Source organism: Mustela lutreola, chromosome 11, assembly GCF_030435805.1.
Source record: "Mustela lutreola isolate mMusLut2 chromosome 11, mMusLut2.pri, whole genome shotgun sequence".
Lineage (NCBI taxonomy): Eukaryota > Metazoa > Chordata > Mammalia > Carnivora > Mustelidae > Mustela > Mustela lutreola.
The window spans coordinates 14,623,241-14,650,073 of record NC_081300.1 but is presented as its reverse complement, the minus strand read 5'-3'; the positions used below and the strand labels follow the sequence as shown (position 1 = coordinate 14,650,073).

Here is a 26,833-nt window from a genome sequence, read left to right as displayed (position 1 = left end):
GCCCAGTCCATTTCTCCCAGTTAGGTCATTCTGATCTCACTTAGGAAGATGAAAGCCATTAAGAGAGCCAAAGACCACAGTGGTTCAAGGTGGTTAACGATTTTATTTTGAAAGGATTCAAGAAACTTACTGTGCATTTTGGCATCAAATACATGTGATATAAATTGTGTATAACTGTAGGCAGATTGGCACCTGTGGATAGTGGGTGGCTGAAGATTTACAGTCAATATTTAGTCAACAGCTCAGTTACTTTGCTCTCGATAGAAATGTCTATGACTTCTTCCAAATATTATTTTCCACTGTGTTTACAAGCTCATGTAATCTTTTTCCCACCAGTTATATCAAAATAATTTTTTAAATGATACATTTCAAAGACATATGACATGCTAGTAAATGGGTCCGCAAGTGTGTTTATATCCCTGGTGTAATTGAAGGAATGGAATTATGGTAGGTAGACCCGCAGGAGGTCATTAGACATTTCTAGAAATGATATTCTTTACCTATACGGTAAAAAATAAGCCAAATCAGCTGCAAGACTTCACTTCCCTTCTCAAATAGGCTTTTAATTTATGTAACAGTCTGCTTGTATCTTATACATGGCATTTATCAGATTCTACTTTTTAGGTATCTGAATTTTTCATACTCTACCCACTCCTACCACCACCAACTCCGGGTCCCTGGAGCCAGGGATTTTGTTTCATTCTATCAGTATATTCCCTGTTATACTTAGTAAAGTGTCCCAAATGCTCAGGTGCTCAGAATAGATATTGAATGAATGGGAGTGGTCAAAAGTGAGCAATTCCCCTGACACCCACTGTTCTGGGTTGAACTGTGCCCCCCCCTAAAAATTCCTATGTTGAAGTCCTAATCTCCAGTATCTCAGAATATGACTGTGTTTGGAACTAGGGTTGTTGCAGATAGAATCAGTTAAAATGAACAAACTGGGCTCCAATCCAATATAGTTGGTATCCTTATAAAAAGGGGAAATTTGGACATAGACACAAACACAGAGAACAGCATGCAGAGATCACCGTGAAGTTTTTACAAGTCAAAAAACACCATAGTTTGTTAGCAAACTACCAGAGGTTGGGAAAGAGGCTTGAACAGATTCTCCCTCAGAGCCCCCAGAAGGAAACAACTTTGCCAGCACCGTGACCTTGAACTTCCAGCATACAGAACTACAAGACAATAAATATCTGTTGTTTAAGTCACCCAGTTTGTGGTTCTTTGTTATGTCAGCCCTAGCAAAGGGTACACACACTGCATTACCAATAGCTGCCTCACTGGCAGTTACAAAAATGAACCCTTGGAGCCTCCACAGGTGAACAGCCACAGCTGCTGCTAGAAACCCAAGCCCTCTTGGCCAGTCTCACCAAATCCTCATGTCCACCGTCTGTACATCTGACCAACCCCTTACCTGCCCATCTATCCCCCCTCCACTGGGCCTGGGAGACTTCCAGTATGCTTTCCCCTTCCACAGAACGCTCCTTCCACTTCCCTTGCCTTAATGGAAACCTGTGCTCCCCCAAGAGGACCTGCTTTCTGGAACCTGCCACTTTCTTAACTGGAAGCTGGTTTGTCATTTGAGCTTCTTAGAAGTCCAAGCCAAGAGTCTGAGTTGCCCAAAACTACTACTTCCTCTTCCCTTTACAAACCCTCCTGCTTCTAGAAGTTTCACACTGCGCCCACTGGCTCCATTAGCTGTGGTGTTACCTTACCATTCACTGAGACAGCAGAGCAAGGTAGTTAAGAATGGAGGTGCTATGGCCAGATTGCCCTCATCAGAGAACCAGTGCTGACACCTGCTAGCAATGTCACTTGGGCAAGTCTGTCAACTTCTGTGCGCCTCATTTTGCTCATCTATAAAATAGAGCAATGATAATATATAAAGCTCTTAGAGCAGTGGTAAGCGCCAAATAAGTTACTATTGTATCAGTTTCTAGGTCCGAGTTGTTGTCTTTATCTCTACCTTACTCATTGTCTTCTTTCTTGGTGCCTTCCACATTCATAAGGGATGACCCATCCCAACTTTGGCTTTCAATTTCTTGATCTCCTTCTTTCCATTGACTTTCTCCTTCACATTATCTGAGCCATTGATGACCCTGATCATGTTTCAGCCTCATCAACTCCAAAATGTGTACCACCTCGAACTTCTGAAATTAAAAACACCCCATTCTCTGATCACAACCTCCAATCTGTCTGCTTACTTGTGCAAGTGCTCTCACTACAAAAAATCTACAACCTCCCATGGCAATCCAGAAATGCCATTCTCAGTATTCCTCAGTCTCCTCCATCTTCATTTTCCTCTACATTATTCCTCTCCACACTGGTACTCAAACAAGTAAATATTGCTAAAGAAAATTATAGAACCATTTAAGCTGGTGCAGTGGGTTTCGGCACTTTGAAATATTTCCCTTCCTTCCATTAGTTATCCATACAACAGTAAGACTGTTCCTTTTAAATATGCTGACAGGCAAGACTCTGTTGACTCTCAAATAACTGGATGCATGAGCAGCTGTCTCTGGCTGCTGGTTCCCAGTTCAACCCTAGTCATAATCATTAATCTCGATAATGGATGGCCGTTTCAAGTAGCAAATGGGAACCCTCCAATCCTAACTGCCACTCCCAAGTTCTTTCCTGAGACTCCCACTCCCCTCAAACAACCTCTTTATGTCTTTACTGCTAGATATGGGATCTAGTTATGGGGATATTCTATGGAAAAGTGTTCATTTCTTTTCATAAAAGCAAAGCAAGACATTTTTTTCAGAAGAACAGGTACTTTTCCAATAGTCTTAGAAACTATCCATCCCCCTCAAAGACTGTGCACCAGCCCTGCAGTGAAGCCTGGTTCCCAACTCTCTCCCCAGGCAGAGTATCTCTACCCATGTCTGTGCGTGCGTACATGCGTGTGTGTGTCTGTACACAGGCGTAGGCATCACTGTAAAATGAGGAGCACACACCACTGAGTGGGTATTCAATTCACTTTTACCTTGATGGCCATTTCTTAGACTAGAGAACAGTATTTTCACTTTAGCTGGCTCTGCTAAAAGAGTAAGGATTAGTTCATTTAGAAAATTCACAGTCCAAGTTAGAAGTTGTAAAAATCATTTTCAGAACTCATCTTTTCTAGGTATTCTTCTTAAAACCAGTAATTTAATTTACTAAAATTTTTAAATTATTTTTAAACCTGAGTACTTTCCCCCATTCTTTCTTCTGAAGACCCCTTTTTATCTGCCCAGAGAGCTTAAAACCCCAGAAGGTTCTCTTGTGCTTTTTCAAGCTCTACCTCATGACAAACCATAGTTATTTCCAAAATCCACAGTGATTTCTGAGAGTTGACCTCCTCTCTGCTTGACAATTCTCCCACAGTTTATACACGTTGCCTCTGAGCAACTTGGCTTTAATTCTGGGGTTTGTAATTAACCTGCAGTGTGAATGTTTGCTGCAGGTGAATTTTTACCAAACCTAAGATGCCTCCATGTGAAGCAAGTAAGAGCCTAACTCCACAAACTCAGATTTCAAAAGATCAGAGCTATTTTTCCATTATTCCACTTCTGTTCTGAATCTCCATTCCGTACGGGTGGCTGGGAGTTCATCTCTGGCATTCAGCAAACCTCCTTCTCCTGGGATCAGCCTAACTTTCTGGGGAGAAGGGAGGGTTTTCATGGTAGCAAGACATTGGTGACAGCATTTCCCATTCACCTAAACAAAGTCTCCTGAGACATCCCTGGTGGCTGTCTGCATGATTCCTTCAATCCCCGCTGATCTCTCTACTGTGTTCTGAAGACCTGGGAACTGTTTTAGCTTTGGTGCCATGTTGGGCCACCAGAGCCTCTCTGATGCTACTCATGACCCCATACTTCGATTCCTCTGATTGAGAAAGGTACTGTTCCTTCCGTGGGCATCAACCCAGGACACAGGAACAGGTCACCCCAATCTCAGCATCTCTGAGTTTCTTGGTGGTTGGCAAACCTCTAAGACTTCCCACGGGACTCACCTATACTCTTGTCCTCCTTACTTCTCCTCTTTCCCTCCATAGACTTCCCCATCTCCATCCCAACTTTCCATATGCCAAAAATAGTTTTCTCATCTAAACAAATAGTTTTCTCTGTCTCATATAGTTTCTTGCAGGCATTTTGTCTCAAACCTTTTTCTGACTCACTCTCCCCCTGAGGCAGCAAAGGCCCTCCTGGCTGCTCTAGCACCCAGCCCTTGTTCAGTTCCTTGAACACCTGACCTTTCCTTGGCCCAAATACTCTCTCAACCCTCCACTTGGCTGCCTCCTTTTCACCCTTCCAGCCTCAGTTTATCCTCTATTCAGTGAAACCTCCCCTAATCACACTAAGCTGCTACCCTTTATTCTCCATTACCTCTGTTCCCGTAGACCTATCACAACTCGTTAATTTTTGTTTCTCTTTTGTTTACCTGTTTGTTGTCTGTGCTCCCTCTGGACTGTAAGTTCTAGGAGAGAAGAGACTTGGGGTTAGGAGCATATGCATGGGCTTTGGAGCCAGCCTGCCCCAGTCCTAATCTCAGATCTGTGCTTATTAGCTGTGCAACCTTGGGCAAGTCATTCAACCTATGACTCAGTTTCCTCTTATGTAAAATGAGGGACACTTGCCTTATAAAGTTGTTATGACAATTAAATAAGTCAATACTGGGCACACAGAAAGTGCTATAAAATATTTATTAGAGCAAATACCTAACACTTGGCATAATGCCTAAGTTATATGGGATGCCCAAAACATGTCTACTGAATGTAAGAATAAAGGGGGGAGAAATGAATGAATGAATACCACATTCATTTATCCCCCCTTTTATTTTACTACTGTCTGTAATTCACATGCTCTACTAGTTGAATCACAGGGTAAGAAGACCAAGGTCATTTGCTTGAATCCTAAAAAGGGAAGCAAAGTTTATTGTTCCCCAGCAACCGAGTACATTTCTAAACCTGTGTAGTTGTCCAGCAACTGAATAATGCTGTCTTCAGCTAGAATGAGTAAGAAAGTCTGAATGGGTCAATGTTTGCTTATCACAGTTAGCATAAAAATCATACCCAGGACATGTCCTATTCACTGTAGCCTCACATGAATGCTAGCTCTTATGTTTAATCACCCTATGAAAACTATCATTTTACAGACAATAATCCTAGAAGCTGAAAAGAGTAACAGCAATTTAATTCTGGTCTCCTTAGGATTACTTTCATATGTATAAAGTTAATATATCTAGAGGTACATATTTAACTCTATATATGGCTATGCAATCAAAATCTGAGTCAAGTATTTGACTCAAAGAACAGTACATGCAAGGTCGGAAAACCCTTCTGCTGACTCATGTGTTGACATTTTTTTTTCAATATCCAAAACAAAACAAAAAAGGAAAGGAAAAGCAGAAGTATATCAGAAGATACAGAAATGATCCTTAAAGAGGAGTCCTTACTATGCATTTAAGATTATCTACGACATCCAGCATGTGCGAATGTTCCTGTTTTATTTGCTTTGTGGGCTTGTAGGCTCTTGCACATGGATTTTTCTCTTTCTTTTGCTTTCCCGCTGTCCATTTCAGGTCATTAGAAAGGAATCACTGGCATGAGAGTGGGTCTAGCACTGACTGGTTGGAAAGAGAATTCTCATATTAGAAAATAGAAATGAGTTAGAAGGCTAAGCTTCCTATGACACGATCCAGTCTATGTAATGTTCTGGGGAGCTAGCACTCACCATCCAAGAACAGGACAGTCCCCTTGACTCTCTGACTAGCGGAAAAATTATTATTTCCCCAGACCCAATCCATTATCAGTTCTTGAGAGCAGAGCTGTTATGGATAAAGGAGAGCCCATTAATCTGTTTGTTTATATAGTATGCTTGAAATGTAGCCACGCATGCAACTTTTATCCATACAACTAGTGAAATAAAGACATAAGATAGACACATTTCATTAGGACCTACCTGTCAGATTCTGACCCTAGAAACATTCAGTATTCGCTGCTAATTCACGTTGAGTCCCCAGCTGTATTCACAGAGCACTGGCAGTGGTATGAAACTCTACTGAGTGGAACATCTGAGACGTTTTCTGTGATTCACGTGCCTAACAGCAAAATGTTCTGTATTCTGCCACTAATTCCAAGATGTACTCAAGTAGCCTAACTTATCATGCTTATCTCTCTTTCCCACTTTCTTTAGGTCTCATGCCCCAATTTTAAAATCTCTATGGCTATAAGGCCACATAGAGAAACACCTTCTCCCTGTTACACTTGATTTTGTGCCAATACCATGATTCATTTCATACGGGCAGCTCAATCTAGCATTTCCTCTCCAGCCTAAAATCTCATCGTGTTTTGTTCAGCTCACTGGATCAAAAATATATTGCCATATCATTTTCTCCACTGGAAAACATACTTACTATCATTTTTTTTTCATGGAAATCAGGCTTTACCCTTTGCGCACTGTTCCTCCTCTCCCCTACCAACAGCTCCCTCCACTCCTTCCTAAATTGCTCACCATTCCAATAAAGTGACATACTGGAATGGAAAAAACTTGGTTTCAGTCTCGGGGATCAATTTATGATAATCTTAAATAAGCCTCTTTCTAATTGATGAGTCTATTGCAAATTGCATACTTCAGTTTACTCTGTAAGGAATACAATTAAACTAAGGCAAAGCTGGTTATGACTCATGTATAATGAAATGAAAACAGTATCATCATTAAACACCAAATAAAGCCATTGATTCCGTGTATTATTCTGTCAGTTTTAATTGAATTGCATTTTCCCCCTTTCAGTTCTTAATTATGCAGTTCATGCTGACTCTTTATTTTTATGCACAGAATGGGATAATGTTCTCTTCCTCCTTACCTTAGTGTCTAAAAATATAAGCCTATTGAGAACAGAATAGTCTTTGTTGGTCTTAATTAAAGCAAAACACCTGCTTTTATCCTGGGAGCTGAATGTGTTGCTGTACTGTGAGGCTGTTACCAAGTGAGGGGACAATAGGGCTGCTTCCTGTTGCATGTCCCTCTCCCCGACCTGTGGTCTCAACCTCTTTCTAAATTGTATCACAAGAGGGAAACTGTGACATCATATTGCCCAGCAGAGAAGATCCAGGACCTCTCCAGCCTGCTAATGAGCATTAACTCTGTCTAGACTACCAGGTCAAGATGGTACCAACCGAAGCAGATACTGTTTAACAGGGGGATAGATACAGTCAGCAAGATAATAATCTAAAAATTCACTCTTCTCCTTAGTTAGCTTGTGGAAGATTTCAAGGCAAGAGCTGGACTCTCTTCTCTGATACGTACCACATAACTGAGGTTACATGCAAGTAAAAATGAACAAAGGAAGATGGTGTAAGTGGAGAACCTAGATGTGAAGGATATCCCGCTACTCTGATGTAATGCCTGTAATTCAGAAGAGGCAAAAGGAAGACAACCTTTACTCCTCTCTCTTCCCTTGAGGGTGTTGGCTATTTCTTAAGTGCTTCTGCCAGATTCAGGGATACACATCACTCTGATATCTACACACTTTTACTTCTAAGGTTCAATTCACCGGGGCCAGATGCTCTCATCTAGAAGTGTCAAATGATAATGAGTAATGAGCAAGTTTTTATCTTAGAGCATACAGACAAAGGCAAAATTATGCATTTTCAGGTAGGACAGTGTCCCAACAGAAACATAGTTTGGTGAATAAATCTTGGAATTGAGAATCTAGGGATGACCTAAGGTCAGTCTTTGATGTTCCAGTGATTTTCTATTACGAGCTGAGTAAATAAAGACTGAATAGTTATTATCATAGCTTGGAAACCCAGATGACCAGAGCCTGAGTCATGGGAAGAGGAAGTGGCTGCCATTCCGATATATCCCCAGAGTTGAGGGACTGTCCTTCTTGGGCTGAGAATATCTGATGGGTGGTGAGGAGCTGGCTCTCCCTGGAATTTCTCCTAGCTCTGGCATATCAGACTCTGCCACCCGTGCAGCTGCATCTCCAGTATTCATGCTAACAGAGAAAGCTGTCTTGGAATGAGAAGAGGCACTAATCATTCTTGTACTCATTTTACCCATGTTGAAACTCATCTGCCAATATTTCCCTGTATGATGCACTGCTAAGCATTCTAATAAGCTTATTCCAATTCCATCCTTTCTATTCCCAACTTACCCTGCTTTGATAGAAGAGAGGAGAGAAAAGAAATGCCTAAGAAATGAGAAGGGGGAGTAGAGTAGGCTGTGAGAACTAAAACGTATCAAGTTCCTTTCATGTCATAGGCACTGTTTTGTTTTGTTTTGTTTACATCAGTTACCAGTATTGGGTTTTTGTTTTTGTTTTTTTACATCACTGGCAGTTTTTTGTTTTTAGTTTTTTTTTTTTTTTTTAATATCAGTTTATGTGTAGGATTAACAAGGAAACAAGATCACGTTGCTTTGATACTGGACAGCCAAGTGTTAAATGTAAACGTGAGTCATGGGTCTCCACATTTTAAAATATTCTTGACTCAGATTTTCTGGTAGTAGGTAGTTGGTAAGTCTATAAATAATGTTGATTTTCTATGTTCATTGTTTCTAATGTTGCAAACTAATGCTTATGCCATAGTATCATCTATTTCAAATCAATTTCCTACAAGTGCCTTTTTTAACTATATTAATAAATTAATTTATATTAATAAATTAAAACAGTATATTTGGGCAATGTTATTTTTCCTGTCCCACACAAATATGCAGAGATCTAAAAAGATTATGCAGGAGATAAAACTGTTGTTTACAGAGACTCTCCTTCAGAAGGGTTTATGAAATTCTTCTTCCACTATTAAAAATGAGAAACCGCAAAACAAGGAGATTATAACAAATCCTTGGCATAAATTCACATGAAGACTGCCTGCCAAAATTTTAATTAAGGAGAATAGGTTGGCTTATCAAATATAATTGAGAGAATATTGACCAAACGTTGGTTTGTCTAAAAGGCAATTGATGGAACATGAGGTTCTAGACACAGCCTCTCTCTGGTTCCCCCTCGATGTCCTTTGAAAAGGAACATTCTCCTTTACTTGGCCTTCCAAGAGCTGAAACAGTTAAATCAAAATGCCTGGCTGGGTCTGACAGCTAGGTTCTCTGGAAGTATAAAGCCTTTGGATGCTGAAGGAACTTTTTGAAGGTAGACACCAAAGGGATCTCCAGGCCTTTGCAGATCCAGAAGGATGCCCATGCTAGAGAAGGGTTCATGCCCCACCCTGCCTATAACTTGGGCCCCAACAAATTCTCTGATTAGATTTGCTGAACTACTTCTAAATGAGGACGACATAGATTTACCCTGCCAGCACACAGAAATAACTTCCTGAGATTAAAAAAATGACATATATTCAAGAAAAAAATGGAAATCAACTGACAAAAATACCCCATGAAATACATCCCTTGATTCCTTAATGTCATCCTCTTTAAGAGCCAGATTTTCTCACCACCTAAACTACTCCCTGATTGTAAATTAAACACCATGTGGATAACTTGCTTGACAGTATTCTAGTGATCTCAGGTTAATGTTTAACTATTAACAGAAAATAGGATTCCAGGTACTATGGCCTGGGAAGAGTACCATTAGGGTACCATTTAGCAGATTCTGTTTAAGACTTACAATAAAGAAGTAACTTAACTGCTGGAGGAATCTGAGCCAGTGAAGAAATTGATGTGAAAAGAATCTATCCCCTGGGCTGGGGTATTTTATGTTTCAATATTGAAACTTGAACATTTTTTGCATCAGAAAAGTTATTCTTAGTTGTTGGCAGAGTAAATCCATGTTATCCTGCATTCTGAAGCAGTTCAGCTGAATCTAATTAGAACATCTGCAGATTTATGCAGCTTTCTGTATATTAAAGTCCCTAACCCTTGTGAAATAAATATTTCTCCTCAATCCTTTATTTTTACCCATCTGAGTGTTAATCAGACTAATATGGTATAAATTTTAACAACCACTTTTATGATCCTAGGATGAATGGTGCACTACAAGTCTAAAATATCAAGACCTTATAAATAGTGTCAGTGTGCACTGGATTTCAATGCCTTCCTACTGGCCATCAATTTTGGCTTAGAGAAAGGGAAACAATTATGAACTCAGTCGTTTGCTTCTTGTTATTAGTTTTTCAGAGATTTTCAAGGTGATCCATACATTCCCAGAATATGAAGGAAAACCGCTTTGGTTTCAGTGTCTCTTGATAAAAAAAATTCATTGTTTCATGTAGACAATTAAACCAAAAAAGGTCAATTTGTTTTTGCAACTTAGATAAATTACTCAGATGCATATTGAAAATGACTGTTTTGCTAGAGTTAACTTTAAGATACTCCAACCCTCTTGGTAGGCAATTCTGCCATCTTCCTTGAGTAATACACCTAGATGCTATACTTCTCGTTGGGACTTTGTTTTTTGTTTTTTTTTTAAATCTTAACCAACCTTCTATATCAGAGTAGGCTCACCTCCAGCAAATGAGTAATCTCCTCCTTAGACGTATAACACCTCAAGGTGTTACCAATTAGTCTGAAATTAAAATTAGTCTGAAATTTTCCAGCTGAGAAGCAGCACAGTAAAAAGAGGCTTAATCCTCAAGCCAGCTAGCCCTGTTGAAATTCCAGCTTTATCGCTGACTAGGTTTGAACAGCTGGGCAGCAATCAAACCATCCTGAAGCTTAAATTCTTCCTGGGTAAAATGGAGATAATATTTAACTTGGTAATAACTATAAGAATTAATTGAAAAGATGCATGTAACCAGGACATACTCAATAAGAGTCAAAATAGAGACATGGGGGCCTAAAAAGAGAAGCATGCAAAAAGAGATCCTTTTTTCTTGGCAATTAAAAAGAATGTAACATTTAATTTTTTTTAAGGCATTATCACTCCCCCAAAGATTGTTATAAACAAGCCCCATCAACTTCTAGTCAAGCAACACTTTAAAGCAATGACTCTCAAAATATAGGGTCTGGGCCAGCAACAGCAGCACTTGAAAAATTGTTAGAAATGCAAATTCTTGGGCCCCATTCCAGGCCTACCGAAGGAGAAACCTGAAGGGCGGGGCCCAGCAACCAGTGTTTAAAAAGCCTTCCAATGCGTGCTCAGGTTTGAGAAAGACTATTTTAAGCCTTCCTTCAAATGTCAGCATCATCCCTAAGGCTTCCTCTATGAGGCGGTGAGGATTCCTCGGAGACTTGCTAAAGGATCTGAATCCCCACTTCCTCCCTCTTGGCATTCCTCTCCTGCTCTTTATTCAGGACTAATTGATGTTCACACTGGCCAATTAGTCAATGTTACAATTCAAATAGCCCCAGCTGGAGCCAAAATTAACATGAAAGCTTTCCTAAAATATTTGAGTGGGGTTTTTTTTTGGTTTTTTTTTTTTAACATTGGAGATTTTCCTATTTGAAAAACAAGGATTTGGGCCTATTTTTATTCAAGTACGAAGGTGTGTTCATGTGCTCCTTCCTCTATATAATCATGTTATGTGCTCATCAAATACAAACACTGCTAAAACTAGTCTGTTAAGTTCTCTACAAGTTGAAAAGAAATACCATAAAAGCAGATGTCCATCTTCATTGTATAATCACCCTAATCTGCTGATACTCATTCTGTTCCACTAATAGTCACAGTGGGACAGAAGTTGCCAGGCGCCGTTCTAGGTAGGTACAGGGGATTCAGCTGGGAATAACAGGACTGGTTGCGGATAGAGGAGAATCTCCTCCTCCTAGAGCTTGTACTCTAGTGAAGGAAAGAACACTACAAAACAGTCAACAAATCAATACATACAGTAATTATGGATTGTGTTAAGTACTCTGTAAGATCCACACGGGACGATGTGATGGTCTGTGTAAGGAGTGGCTTCCTTAGACAGGGTAGTCAAAAAGGGCCTCTTCAGGAACATATTATAGGAGCTCAGTCAAGAAAAAGAGGTAGAGGGGCGCCTGGGTGGCTCAGTGGGTTAAGGCCTCTGCCTTCGGCTCGGGTCATGATCCCAGGGTCCTGGGCTCTCTGCTCCGCGGGGAGCCTGCTTCCTCCCCTCTCTCTCTCTGCCTGCCTCTCTGCCTACTTGTGATTTCTCTCTCTCTGTCAAATAAATAAAATCTTAAAAAAAAAAAAAAAAAGAAAAGAAAAAGAAAAAGAGGTAGAGGTAGAGGGGGGTGGAGGATTTCAGGCAGAAAACAGAGCAAGTAACAGCTTGGGATTTTTCAAGAAACAAAAGAAAGCCACAGTGAGTTAATGGAGAAGAGTGTTGGGAAAATAGAATTAAAAACAAAATCTTCTCCCAATCCAGGAAACCTCTCCACAAATGTAGATAAGAAAGAAAACAATTTTAGTATTGAACAAGCATTAAGCCAGAATGTGACACTCATCACAAGCAACCCACTAAGTGACCCCAGAGACTGAAAGCCATCTAACCCCTTTACGTGGCCAAGTGGATACAACCCATTACATACATATTCTTAGGATAAACAACTAGTCAAGTAAAAAGCCTTGACAGCACCATTTGTCATACAGTTGCTCCTAAATTTACTTAGTAGTGGGGTGACCATCTGTGTTAGCTAATTGGCTTTATTCAGAGGAAAAATAAACTTCTCTTTATGACAAGTAGTTTCGTAACTTGGAATGAGGCACCCGCTGCAGTTAGGGTCTATCCTCCCACAGAAGCTGGGAGGTATGTAGGGGCTCTATCTTCCTTAATGAGGACATTTCAAAGAGATGCTTCCCAGGGCCTTGAGAAACACAGTCCTGGGTCCTAAAGCTGGCAAGAGTTTATTTTAGCTCTTACAAAGATTTACATACATTTCAAACAGACAGTGAAAGAACTTACAAGTTTTTTAAAGTAAGCGTTCTAAGATTAGGGAAGGGAAGGAAGTCTCTTCCCTTATTTTCAACACTGAGAAATAAGCCCCTCGTTTTTTCATTTGTTTTCACCATTCCATGAGGCATGAATTAAAGTACACAGGGACTAGATTATGCAGGTTCTGAAAACAGTGTGTATTTCATCTCGGAGAGATGGAATCCCATTGAAGGTTTGGGACAAGACCTAATATCTCTTACAAGACATTTAACCCCTCTGACATGATGTCCTGTGAAGAACACAGCTTGACTTTGGTGATGATTCTCACCAAAAAATGCATAACCTCAATCTAATTGCAGAGAACAACAGACAAACCTAAACTGAGGAACATCCTCCCAAAGAACTGACAAGCACTTTTTCAAAAATGTCAAAGTCATAAAAGATAAAGACTGAGAACCCATCATAAATTACAGGAGGCTAAAGAGATAGGAAAATGAACTGTAATGTGCGGTCCTGTATTAGGCCCTTGAACCAGACACAGTAGTGGGAAAACTGGCAAAATCTAAATAAGGTTTGTTAGCTTAGTTAATAGTATTGTACCAGTGTTAATTTTCTGGCTTTCCAAGCTGGATAAAGGATATAGAGGAATGCTCTGCACTATTTTTGTACCTTTCTATAGGTCTACAATTATTTCAAAATTAGCATTTAAAAAAATTTAATAGATCATTTAAACTACTGAAAAATTGACTGGGGGGAGGAGTGCTGGGGATAGAAGTGCTGAACCCAGTTAGAAGGCTAATGAAAGAAAGTCCAGGTAAGAGATCACAGTTTGGAGATGATGTCAACAAAGAAGGAGAAAATTAGGAATGAAGATGTATTTTTAAGACAAAATTGACAGTATTTGGAGATCTACTCAGTGTTTGAAGTGAAGGACAGGGCTTATTTGTAGGAGTCTGGTGTAAGTAACTAAGTGGAGTATGTCATTTGCTCAGATAAAGCTAAGGGAGAGGGGCACCTGGGTGGCTCAGTGGGTTAAAGCCTCTGCCTTTGGCTCAGGTCATGATCTCAGGGTCCTGGGATCAAGCCCTGTATCAGGCTTTCTGCTCAGCAGGGAACCTGCTTCCCCCTCTCTTTCTCCCTGTCTCTCTGCCTACTTGTGATCTCTCTGTCAAATGAATAAATAAAATCTTTAAAAAAATAAAATAAAATAAGGTAGACCCAGGGTTCTGACAAGATGATCTGTGGTTCCAACCTCTCCTCAAGAGGTCATCTCATAAATCCAGCTCCCTCTGAACAAGGAGAGGGCACTGATCAATGTTATAATAATCAATATATGATTGTAATATTACCACTCAGACAGGTAGCTACAGATACTTCTAACCCTAGTTTAGACCCATGGACATAGCACAACCTGCACATGTAAGACTTGTTTCTTACTAATAATTTGGTTTTAGATTTGCTTCCTTTCCTTCCACTACCCCTCCAACCGCTTAGATGGCAATCTAGTAAGAAAACAGAGGTAACCAAAACCCAAGTGAAGCTTTCTTCCTCTTAATTTAGCCAACTGTGAAAGCCAAAAGAAAACTGCCACCTGCCTATTTTTTTATTTAAATAGTCATTACTGCATCAGTTAAAATTTAAGTAGTTTTAACTAAACTTCACACAATCATTAAATGTGGATAAAAGATAATTCAAATAAGAAAATGACAGAACTAACATTTCTAATTCTAGTATCAGCTCTTCATCCACATTACAAGTTTAAAAGTCAAGGCAATTAAATCAGATAAAGCAGTTAACATTCTTATTCTGCATTTTTTTTAAAAAATAAATAAGTAATTACAATCTTCCTCTTCCACATGAGGATGACTTTTCACAGAGACTGAGTATGTTACTACTTTCCATAGGATGCTTATGCTATGCCTCCACAGCATTCTCAACATCTTAAAATGGTTACGTAGAAATGGATTCATTATACAAGATTTTTGACACCAAAAACAACATGAGTCTATCTCAGGGTTTTCACTGCAGAAAAGTAAAATCCCCAGGGTGTATCTGAGGCAGCCTCCCTACCTCCCCTTTTTCAAAGACTTTAAGACCCTGACTTTTTGGTTTTTGTTTTTTGTTTTGTTTTTTAAGATTTTACTTATTTATTTATTTGACAGAGGTCACAAGTAGGCAGAGAGGCAGGCAGGGAAAGAGGAAGGGAGGCAGGCTCCCCGCTGAGCAGAGAGCCCCATGCAGGACTCCATCCTAGGATTCTGGGATCATGACCTGAGCTGAAGGCAGAGGCTTTTTTCCACTGAGCCACCCAGGTCCCCAAATGTCATTATTATTATAGAACTTTAGTTATTACCCCAATTAAGACCCTGACTTTTAAAGGGATAGGCAACTCTGTCTTTGTGGTCCTGACTTGGGGGCAGACTTCTTTAGCAAGTGCCCAAGGCTGTCCTAGGGAAATTACAGCAAACTCAGGAGACCCTCTGGTGGAAACATTTGGACTCCGAAGTCACAGGTCCTGGAATAACCACTGTGCTCTCAGTAGTTAAGGCAAGCTGTTATTGAAACATGAGCACATTTAAATAACCCAAAAATATTGAAAAATAACTGCAAAACTGAATTAACTATAGGAAAAGAGTTCAGCCTTACTAAGAACCAAGGACATGTACAATAAAGTTTCCAGATACTAATTTCCATCTATCAAACTGGCAACTTAAAAACTCTATGGAAACCTACGCGATACAAATGTATACAAACACTGGTAAGGCGCAGGGAAAGAAACACTTGCATGTGCTGCTAGTGGGAGTGTAAACTGGTACAGCTGTTCTAGACCCTCCCAAACCGTGAATAGAAACTATATCCAACAATTTCATTTGATGAAACGAGTGAAGTTTTTGCATCCTTCTTGATGCAAAACATACTATAAGGCTACCATAATGAAAAACAGGTATTATATGAACTAGGAACAGAGAAAGGGATTCAAATAGATATAACAATTTATATCAAGCTGGCCCTTGAAATGAGTGACGGAAGACGGTACAGAAAAGAAATGGTTTGGAAACAAGCGGATATGTTTTAGGAAATGCAAAAAGTTAGATTCCTACCTCATACCATTAAGCAAAAACAAATTTCAAATGGATTAAATACCTAAACATAAAAGCCCTAGAAGAAAACACAGAAAACTAATTCATAACTTTTGAGAGAAGAAGGTCTTTCTTAGCAAAGATATAAAACCTAGAAGTCATACATAAGAGGACTAAAATTTAGACAATGAAAAATATTTGTATAGGGAGAAAAAAAAAGTAAAATTCAAAGATAAATGAAGATAGGGGCTGCCTGGGTGGCACATTCAGTTAAACATCAGATTCTTGGCTTCAGGTTAGGTCATGATCTCAGGGTTGTGAGATGGAGCCCTATGTGGGGCTCTGTGCTCAGCGTGGAGTCTGCTTGAGAGTCTCCTGCCCTCTCCTTCTGTGCCTCCCCACAACAACTCTCTAAAATAAATAAATAAATCTTTTTAAAAAAAGATAAATGAAGATTGAAAGAACACATTTGCCAGACATTTAAAAAAGGGCTAAAAGTTTCTGTAAATCAGAAACTTTTAATAGACATATACACATATGATTGAAACAGAAAATAATTCACTGAAATGGGAACACATCGACACACATTGAAAAGAGTTTTTTTAATTATTAAAGCAATAAAAATTAAGTTATATATGAAATTTTTGAATGTAAGACTGGCAAAATTTTGTTATTTATAATGCTCAAGAGGATGTGGAAAAATGGAAATCGACATTTGTTCCAGGCGTAAACTGGTACAATTTTTTAAATAATACTTTGGCAATATTTTTAAAACTTTAAAAGCCACACATCCTATATTGGGATATCTCTCTTACAGAAAGCTATACTATGTAACATACTCAATACCGATACAAAGATATGCATCCAAGATGATAATAGTAGTTTTATTTATAATAGGAAAACAAACAGGGATAGCCCAAGAGTCCATCAGGTGGGGTATAAGGGTACATAGTGACTCTGCCTGTAGTATAATCAAAAAGCTTTTAAATAACAATAAACAAAAAAAATAAAAATAACATGTCATAACCAAGCTATTGCTTTAAAACAAATGGTTCCTCTATAAAGAAATACTTTATAGTCATTAAAAATGATGCTTTAGAATATTTACTGAGGCAATAATAGAGAAGGGTTCGTTATCTATGGAATAGAATGAGGTTACAATATCACTAGTTCAGTATGACCCATTTTTGCAACATATACACCAAAGCAAGGGCACACACCAACATACCAACAATGGACATTTCTGGGTGAGATAAGAAAGGGCATTCCAAAGTGGCTTAATTTATTCTTTTATTGTGCTTTCCAACTTCCTCACCATTAACAATCGAATTTTGTATTTGGGGGAATAAAAGTTTAACAAAAACAATAAAATGAAGAGTCAGGAGAAGAATTCCAGAAGTAAGGCACAGTGCTTCCTTTTTCTCTTTCTCTCCAAATCCTAACTACCTAAAATGAAATGTTTTATACTTATTCTTTCCATCTAAATACAAAATGTTCTAATTTCATCTCCAAAGCATCCATAGTACCATCCATGCTCACATCTGTCAATCCCTTTTACAGGGGGTTTGGGAGTTTGTATGGTGAGATCTATGAACCCCACATTCTGCTGTCAGTCTTAACACCAGGGGTTTTAGAAAGTAGCATGAATAAAATGTGCTAACGCTGGCCTTGGGATAGAATCATTCCACAAAAGTGTTTATTTTTTATTTTTTTAACCAAAGAATGGATACATTTTTCAGCTGCTATATATAAAAATATTCACTTTTCAGTATGAAAGCTCAGCTGCGATGGGAAGAGAATATAATGCATTGTAAGAAAAAATTTAAAGTTATAAGCTTGTGTGGCCATGCATAAAAACTCCTAAAAACTGTGACCATCCAAGGGTTTCTCTCTGAATGGGTCTTTTATTCCAGTGAGTTGGCACAGTGAAAGATGCACTGCATTGTTCTGACATCACACCAGGGTGAAAACACACAGTTCTGTTGACATCACTACAATGCACTACAATATATTTTTTATATCCTCTGTAGGTGTTCTGAAAGGACCCCATTGGTGGAAACATTTTTTTTTTAAATTGCAGGAAAATCCCTGCAATGAATAGAGCACAAAAGCATCTCAATTTCCTAGGAAAAACTAGAGCCTACTTAGAAATGTGACAGTAACATTAAGCATACAAATAGAAAGAAATTTCAAAGGGAACATATAAAACACTTTTCCTGTGTCACAGTTCATTATGCAAACTCCATACATCTTAGCATAATGCCATATATTTAAGAAAATCAGTTTATCAGGAAACTTGCTCATAATAAGCCTCAGCAGATCAAGAGAAACTTAGTTTTGATGTAGACATGGTTTTATCTCCCTCTGAGCTCTGTTGTTCTCATACCTCCTGACATGAGACAATAAAATCTGTCTTTATTCGAATTCTTATAAATGAGCCTTCTTGTGGATTTCATGGTCCCTCCATCGAATTCTGGAAACTGAAAAATAAAACATTATCAGAGGTAGGTGTGATGGTAATATGGATAGTGTGGAAAGCAATTAAACCAGTGGGAAAACAGACAAGTAAGGAACTGATGCAACCCTGGGACCCCAGTGGGTCTTGGATACTGAACAGTCAAGTGTAAGAATTCAGAATCTTGTTACATGCAGCTTGACTGAGAAACTGGAGAAACACAAAGGAAGGCCCCCATGAAATCAATTCATCGCAGCCCTATATGACCCTCACGTTGTGAGTCTACATATGACCCTCACATTATATAAAACAGTAGCTCCAAATGAACTCTAGGAATCGGAGTACTTAATCATTTGCTAGCTTAGTTAGATATTAATTATAGATTGGTATTAATTGAAAATAATATAATATACTGTGCTCAAATTGATATAGGCTCCATTGTATAAAAGTGTCAAATGAGTGATTTAGGATTCTGTATGCTCTATCTGCTTCTTTTAGGAGCATATCCATCTAGTACAATATCCATAGAAAAGCAATTCTGTCCAAAAACGTGTAGAACACCCAAAATAAAGGCATGAGTAAGAATGAAAGCAGTCATTAGGGAAAGCATTCTGCTAAAGGCAATTTGTGTTTTAATTCAATTAAAATTTTTAATTTAAGTTTTAGTTTTTTAATTTAAGTAACACATTTTAACTATCTCTATACCTACTCCTCAGCAGCATTAGATACATTCACATTGTTAGGCAAATATCACCACCTTCCATCTCCAGAACTTTTTCTTCTTCCCAAACTAAAACTCCATACTCATTAAACAGTAACTCTTCACTGTATAAAAATTTTAAGAGGAAAAATATCAACAAATGTACAAAAACATCATTTAACAAGTCAAATCCAAATAAAGAAAATTGTTTTGATGTGTTGTTTCCCAAACTATATATATAAAACAATCTCTTTTGTGATTTTTTTTGCTATATTCAAACATTTTGATTAACTTGTATTTTTATGAACTTAGTATTTATCATCTAACTACCTATTTCTACTTAACCCTAAGTACACCAGGAAAAATAGCATCATTTATCATCTGAATCAAATAGGCCTTTTAATATTTTGTATTTTAAGTCATTTTACAAAAAACTTACAGAATAATAAAGAGATAATGAAAAACTTGATTTAAAATTTCATAAAAATTTAAACACAGCAAACCTCAAACAAGTGAATTTTAATACACAAGCATCATAAATGTTGAAATAGTACCAGAACACATCCTTTTTATGAGTCTTGTCACAAAATCTCAGTATATCGAAGTCCCTCCTGGTTGAACGACAAACGGAGTAAGAATGCCGTATTTTTTCATGTATCCTTAGAGATATATTGTTCTCTCATCAAACTAGCTTTTCAAGTTTGAAAAAACAAGATAGACATCTCCATCTGAAAACTCGTAATCTCGAATGTGGCTTACATGATCCATTTCGCCATCATCACTCAAGACCAGAGTGCTGCTCTCTGCCTCCTTGCATTTATCTTTGGATTCATCTTGTGTTTTGAACCAGCTTCCTTTATTTCATCCCTTACCATTTTGGAAAGAAAATGTAAAAATCTGAAGTCTCAGGTTTATTTTGGTAATCATTTCACTGCATATATTCACTATATATATGTATCAAATCATTATGCTATACACTTGAAACTCATACAATGTCATAAGCCAATTATACCTCAACAAAACAATTTTTAATAAATAAAAAATTTTAATTTTTTGAAAGAAATATTTTTCAGTACTTTGGACAACATAATAAGAAAACTGAAGAATGGTTATTTTTACTCATTACATCATTCTTTTGAGGGCCTCAAATTTAGGGAGTTCTATCATTCTTATGTTTTCTTATTATTTCAGTCCTGTTTGGCCTAATTATCCTACTTTGGCCTAGTTAATAACTGATAAATAATAATTAAATAATTCCTCACATGATGAATTAGCTCCATGTTCTAAGATCTAAAAAAAAAATAGTGATAATAACAAGGTCACTAAGATCTCATAATGTATCTTAGATTTACAAAAGGATTTGCTGGACCCATACAGTGACTGCAGACTGAATGTGTTCTTCTATTTAAGAGAAATAGTAGGGGCAATTGGGTGGCTGAGTCAGACTCTTAGTTTTGGCCCAGGTCAGGAGCTTATGGATCATGAGATCAAGCCCTGCATAGGGCTCCATGCTCAGCAGGGAGTCTGCTTGAAGACTCCCTCCGTCTGCTCCTACCCTCGTTCAGTCTTGCACATGGGTGCATGCCCTCTCTCTAAAATAAATAGGTAAATATTTTTTGAAAACACAGAGAAATAGCAAATTTCTCTTTGCTCTCTGGAAGACTCTGAAGAAAGAATAAAAATCATGAAGTATCAGAGGTCACAAACAGTTAAACGTATTCAAAAAAATAAATTCCAAAATTAGATTGAATCCAGTGCATATCAGTCAAATAAATTTGTTGCATAAGTAAATTTTGAATTACTGACATAATTTGAAAAACCAGTAATATTTGCTGTATCCATCTGGATTGTGTTCCTTCATATACCCGCCTAAAATAACAACAGCTTAAACAGATAAATCTCTCATTCAAAAGTAGTCAAGCCATAGGAAATCCAATCTTAGATATGGTAGTAGCATCATAATAATAATTAGGGAGCAGTATCCTATCTTTCTGCTTTGTCTTTCTTAGTATGAGTCCGTTGTTCTCAAGACTGCTTAATGGTCCAGCTCAGTGGCTGCTCCTCCAGCCGTCTCAGCTATAGGAGAAGCAGGACGGAAGAATGGGGCTAGGGCACACAGTGTGCAATTCTCAGATGAATAAGCACTCTTTAAGCATCCTTCCTGGATATCACACATGGCATTTCTGCTTATCTCACTGGCCAGAACGAAGACACATGACCACACCTAGGTGTAAAAAAAGCTAGGCCTTTACCTGGCACATTGCCACTATCAATAACAAAGAGATTCCTTTAATAAAGAAGAAGGAAGTGATGTATATTTAGTAGGTAATGAGCAGTTCATGCTACAGCCACCAAACATAGATAGTAACCACAACACATTCAAGAAAAACAAAATATTATTTAGCTATATATATGGTATTGGTTGATAACTTAAGTTCAAAGCTCAAAAGCTTCTTGCACTTGGTTATAAAGGGAATGGTATCAAGTACTAGAAAAATGTTAACAATTTTCTCCTTGATTCCAACCGAAAGCACTGAGAAGGGCAAAAACTATTTTCCCCCTCTAATTTAAGAATTCTGTGATCAGTATTTATGTCATATTTATGTCAGCACTAACAACCACCTCTTGAGCCACTGATATGCATCCCACACTTTGGGAAAGGTTGGGCATGAAAGAAATCATGAAAGTAAGTAAGATCATAGAGGTAAACTATAAGAGATGGGTTGCTGAGTCAAGGGACTCTAAACGAGAATAGTGGAATATATGAGCAAAAGGGCACTTAGATATGAGGTAGCCACAGAGTCATAAACTCATAAAATTGAAAATTATGTTACTAATCTTTCCCCATTGAATAGGATGATTCTTTTTAGAACATCTTGGGAATAGTCAATAATAGTTATCTAAGCTCTGTCTCAACCCTTCCAATGAGAATGGAGCCAATAATTGACAACCAATTCCATTTTAAAACATATCTATATATGTTAAAATAAACCTAATTAAAATAAACCTAATGTAGCTAACCCCAATTCCTCTCTGGAACTACATAGAAAAAGGAATGTAACCGTTTCTCCATGTATAAATCCTCTAAAATTGTATTTATTCACTTTTTTCATTTATAACTTCCACTTATTACTCATTCCTATTTTTTAAACCACCTGAATACATTTTTATGGAAAAAATACAATTTATGCAAATACGGAGCCCCCTGACTCTCCCTGAATCCCAAAGAGGGAAGCATTATTATCAGCTTATTATGAATTATTCCAGATCTTTATCTCTTTATGCACATAGGGAAATGAAATTATAATACATACATATTATATTCAGCATGCTATTTTTTCCACTTTATAAATCTTGATGATATTCTACATATCAAAACCAAGATCTGCCTCTTTTGTTTTCATTGCTGCATGGTATTCCATAGTTATATCAAGGATATAACCTAACTATGATAAAACCTTTGAATATTTCCAATTTGGGGCAATTAATAAAATTTCTAAATACCCTTATAAATTTCTAAATTATAAAATTTAGCCTTATAAATTTCTTTGTATATGTGCTTTTGCACATATGCGCCTGTGCACAAAATTTCTCTAAATTACCTATCAATAAACATTCATTTAATTAATCGTGCCAAACTGCCATGCCACACAACCATAGCATTTCACATCCATTAACAGATTATGAGGGTCTCCACTTCCTCACATTCTCAGCAGTAACAGATACTGTCAATATTTATAGCTTTTCACAGTCAGAAAAAAACTTCTTTTTAAGATTTTATTTATTTATTTGACAGACAGAGATCACAAGTAGGCAGAGAAGCAGGCAGAGAGAGAGAGGAGAAAGCAGGCTCCCTGCTGAGCAGAGAGCCCGATGCGGGGCTCGATCCCAGGACCCGGGATCATGACCTGAGGCGAAGGCTGAGGCTTTAACTCACTGAGCCACCCAAGCACCCCCAAAAACTTTTTTTTTAAGTCATGCAGTATCTTTGCGATCTTTTCTTTCCAAGCCTAGCCCTCCAGTTCCTTCAATCCTACTTGCATAGGTCATGATTTTCAGACCTTTCACTTCTCCTAGAGATGCTTCAATTTATCATTATTACTCTTAAAATGTACTTCTAAGAACTGATGACAATGGTACAACTATACTTCGACCTGACCTGTATACAAACAGGACTATTACTGATCTTCTGAACTTAGATCTTAACACTTTGTAAGTCACTGCTCTCATTAAGAACTTAGTAAAAGGTCTGAACATTTTCTCCTAAAAAAGAAGAAGAACACCACCACCACCACCACATAGGGTACAAGATGCGTACAATATCAGGTTTCATGAACCATAGACCCAAAGTAAAATACATATTAATGCAGTCCCAAATCACATTTACATTAGAGACCATATCAGTTTATTGTTGTTTCACACTGAGTTTGCAATCAAACTAGATCTCAAATGTAATTCATGTTATATATTTAACTACTAGAAAATTACATCTTTGTCAGCCTGTATTTTTTATACGTTTTTGAACTTAGGTACTAAAAAGCATTTACATTATTCTTTTGATGTTTCATCTTTTTACTTCCTACCCACTCTATCAGCCCATTGTGTTCTTTGTGAAGCCCACTGTCACCTAATTTATGAATGTCTTCAACCATCTCCATGAAAAAGATTTAAGTAGAAGCACCACAGCATGCCATACAGCTAAACTCTCCAGAGGCTTCTTTTTTTTTTTAAACAGGTATTTTTTGAGTGACCACTGGCCAGGCTCTGAAGTGACTAAACTGTGACCAAACACATACTTACTTTCCCCTGAAAGATGTCACGTACAAATTGATAAATATCTTGCTGACATCCAAGCACACTTTATGGGAAGTATCCCTAGTCTACCAAATTAGTAACATAAACATCAAAAAATGAACTGATATTAGTTTGCATTGCCCTGATCTGTTTTATTCATTCTTTCAAAAGATTTATGGAACATATTCTAAGTGAGAAGTACTGTCCCAGGGTTGGAATGGCAATGGTGCACACAACAAAATGATGCCCCCCTTACCGAGTCTGAAGTCTAGTGAGGGACCACAATGCTGGCTCCACGTCATCACCACACACCTTGCCGAGTGTCCAAAAACTTCTATTGGATAATCCATGCTTATACTGTGTCAACTATAAAAAACAAAGGGTCAGAAGGTGATTAAGTTTGGCATTATCTGATCAACAGTAACAGTGTGAGACTACCAAAATGGTGTCTAAGACAACATTCAAGAATTTTTTTTTTCTTAGTAAAGGAAGCAGAGCAGAAAAACAGCCCATCAAGAAGACTGCAGCAAACTCAGTGCATTAAAAAGTAGCGTAATCTAATCTACTGAATATGAAGATAAATTTCACTTAATGAAATTCATATTATTCTCTCTTATTATCTTTGCAAATTCACTATTATCACCAGAGGCATAAATCCCATTTGCATATTCCAAAAGGGTAAATATGAGTCTCTGGCAATCAGGATGAAATGTCTTCCACTGTTGAATCTCGTAGTCTATCAAAAGGGCACATGGTATTGTAGAACTGACAATTCGAAAAATCGAGTTCGATTTGTTTAGTGTCAATGAGTTTGGGTTTTTTTTTTTTTAAGTAGTTTTCACCTGAATAGTCACAAATTCCATTTTCAATAGTCCCTATCATAAAATGAGCTCATTTTCCAAGCCACTTTTCAAAAATCTATACACTACCATGCTTACTATGCCTAATATCTAAAGTAACAAAAGAGGTATATTGATTTGGGATTAACATGGTTTTAGGCCCATGCACTCATGACCTTAATCAGCATGGTAATATAAAAATAATTCATGAAGGACAATGTTAAATTAACACAAGTAGTTCTTTAGTTCTGCAGGATAGAAAAGTGATTTCCTACATAAGCTTAAAGACATAATTAAACATATATTTCATTTCTCTGTTAAGAATATTCTTTTTTTTTTTTTTTTTTTTTTATCAGAGAGAGAGAAGGGGAGAGAGCAAGCACAGGCAGACAGAATGGCAGGCAGAGGCAGAGGGAGAAGCAGGCTCCCTGCCGAGCAAGGAGCCCGATGTGGGACTCGATCCCAGGACGCTGGGATCATGACCTGAGCCGAAGGCAGCTGCTTAACCAACTGAGCCACTCAGGCGTCCCCAGAATATTCTTTTGACCATGTCTGATACAGCTGCAGGGAAAGCAGTTGGCAGCTGCCCATCAAAAGAAAAACTATCGTTTTTTTATAAAGTGGCTTTTCAAACTCTCTTTTTGTCTCTCCACCTCAATCTCCTCTGTCTTGATATCATTTCTTGAATTAGAAATTGGTGTTTTACTGGGGAAAATAATATTGCTACAAGTAAAAACAAAAATTAAATAGTGAAATTAATGAGGATTTCTCTAATTCCTTTTTAGTTAGCCAGGAATTTTTGTTGACCCCTGCTCTGTGTTTTTGAGAGAAGCTGTTATTAGAAGAAAACTACATAGCTGCAAATTACATTTTTAAAAAACTGAAACTATTTGTACATCTCAGAGAAATAATATTACCCAGCATGGGAGCCAAGATTCTACAAAAAAGATCATCACACTGTGAGTTTTTGATTACATGAGATTTAACAGAAATTATTTGTAGCATACATTATAAATGAGAACAAAAGTACATTATTTGTTAAATGTTATACTTATATAATATATAGTAAATGTGTAAATACTTATATATTTATAAATATATATCAAATGTGAATATATTTCTAAAATTTATATAAATGTCCATATTTTATAGACATTACTAGTAAATGTGAAAGAGCACAGAACTCATAAGTAAAACTGCCCATGACTCATCTATTTAACATAAGACTAACTCTATGAAACAGTAGGGAAAATATGTTCCAACAGTTATAATATTGTGCCTTTGACTACATTCAGATGTGAATTCTTTTGTACAGAGAGCAATGTGTTTCTCTATTACTTTTGCTTATTTATTGTCCTGAGTCTTTAAACATCAACAATTAGCAAAGAAAGAAATATTTTCTGTGATTCTGAAACATTCACAACTCTTCTTTACCTTCTTCTAGGCAAGTTAACTTTCTCCAAGTAGCAGGAGAAAAAGAGAGGAAAAATACAATGGTTAATTTTGTAGCTTGGGATAAATCTTATGGGTAGATAGCTGGCTTACTAACTAAATATACAACTGTATAATTATCATTTTGTTTTATTGCTTCCTGCTATTTCTTCTTATCTAACATCACAATCAGCATGACTACTACATACAATGGTTACCCACAGCATCCATCTTAAGTAAAATTATGAAACTGACAATCATGATTTTACTTGGAAAACGGTAAGCCAAGGATTAGTAAGTCCGGCAGCTGTTCAAACTGAATCAGCAAGCACAGAGGATACGCAATGGCTCTGCATAGAGAAGGAGGTACAGGGGCAAATCCTGAGCCTGCCAAGCATCACCTGAAGAGTGGACCATGAAAGATGTGGTCAACAGGCTCGGGTCAGCATCAGAGCAACAGAGGATGAAGGTATCTGGAGCATGGGGAGAATAGTTTTGGGAGATCCCCTGCCTCCTCAATGTCCCTCTTGTCAGCCCTGCCAAGACAGTCTTCATCAGAGCGCTCGCTGTTTTGTGACACAGCCCAGATCTTCAATTTTGAGCTTCTCTCAAAGTGGGTCTGAGGACTCACTTTTCAGTGTGGAGAATTCACTATTCTGTGACTTCGGAGAGTACAATCCCACCAGAGATAATCTATGTGTACATATCTCTATGATCTCTGCTTTACCCACCAGGGCCAAGGCCCTGTCTTCCCTA

At 37.8% G+C, this 26,833-nt stretch overlaps 1 protein-coding gene and 1 long non-coding RNA gene across 4 annotated transcripts in view; one reads left to right on the top strand and one right to left on the bottom strand.

Moving 5' to 3' along the window:
- Positions 1–26,833, top strand: part of CDH20 (cadherin 20) — a 207,211-nt gene that overhangs the window by 62,842 nt on the left and 117,536 nt on the right. The window lies entirely within an intron of this gene.
- LOC131811502 (uncharacterized) lies at positions 3,208–6,955 on the bottom strand. The gene is made up of 3 exons (XR_009345958.1): positions 6,850–6,955; positions 4,426–4,461; positions 3,208–3,642 (listed from the first exon to the last, which is right to left on the bottom strand). It is a non-coding gene; the product is annotated as an uncharacterized LOC131811502 (long non-coding RNA).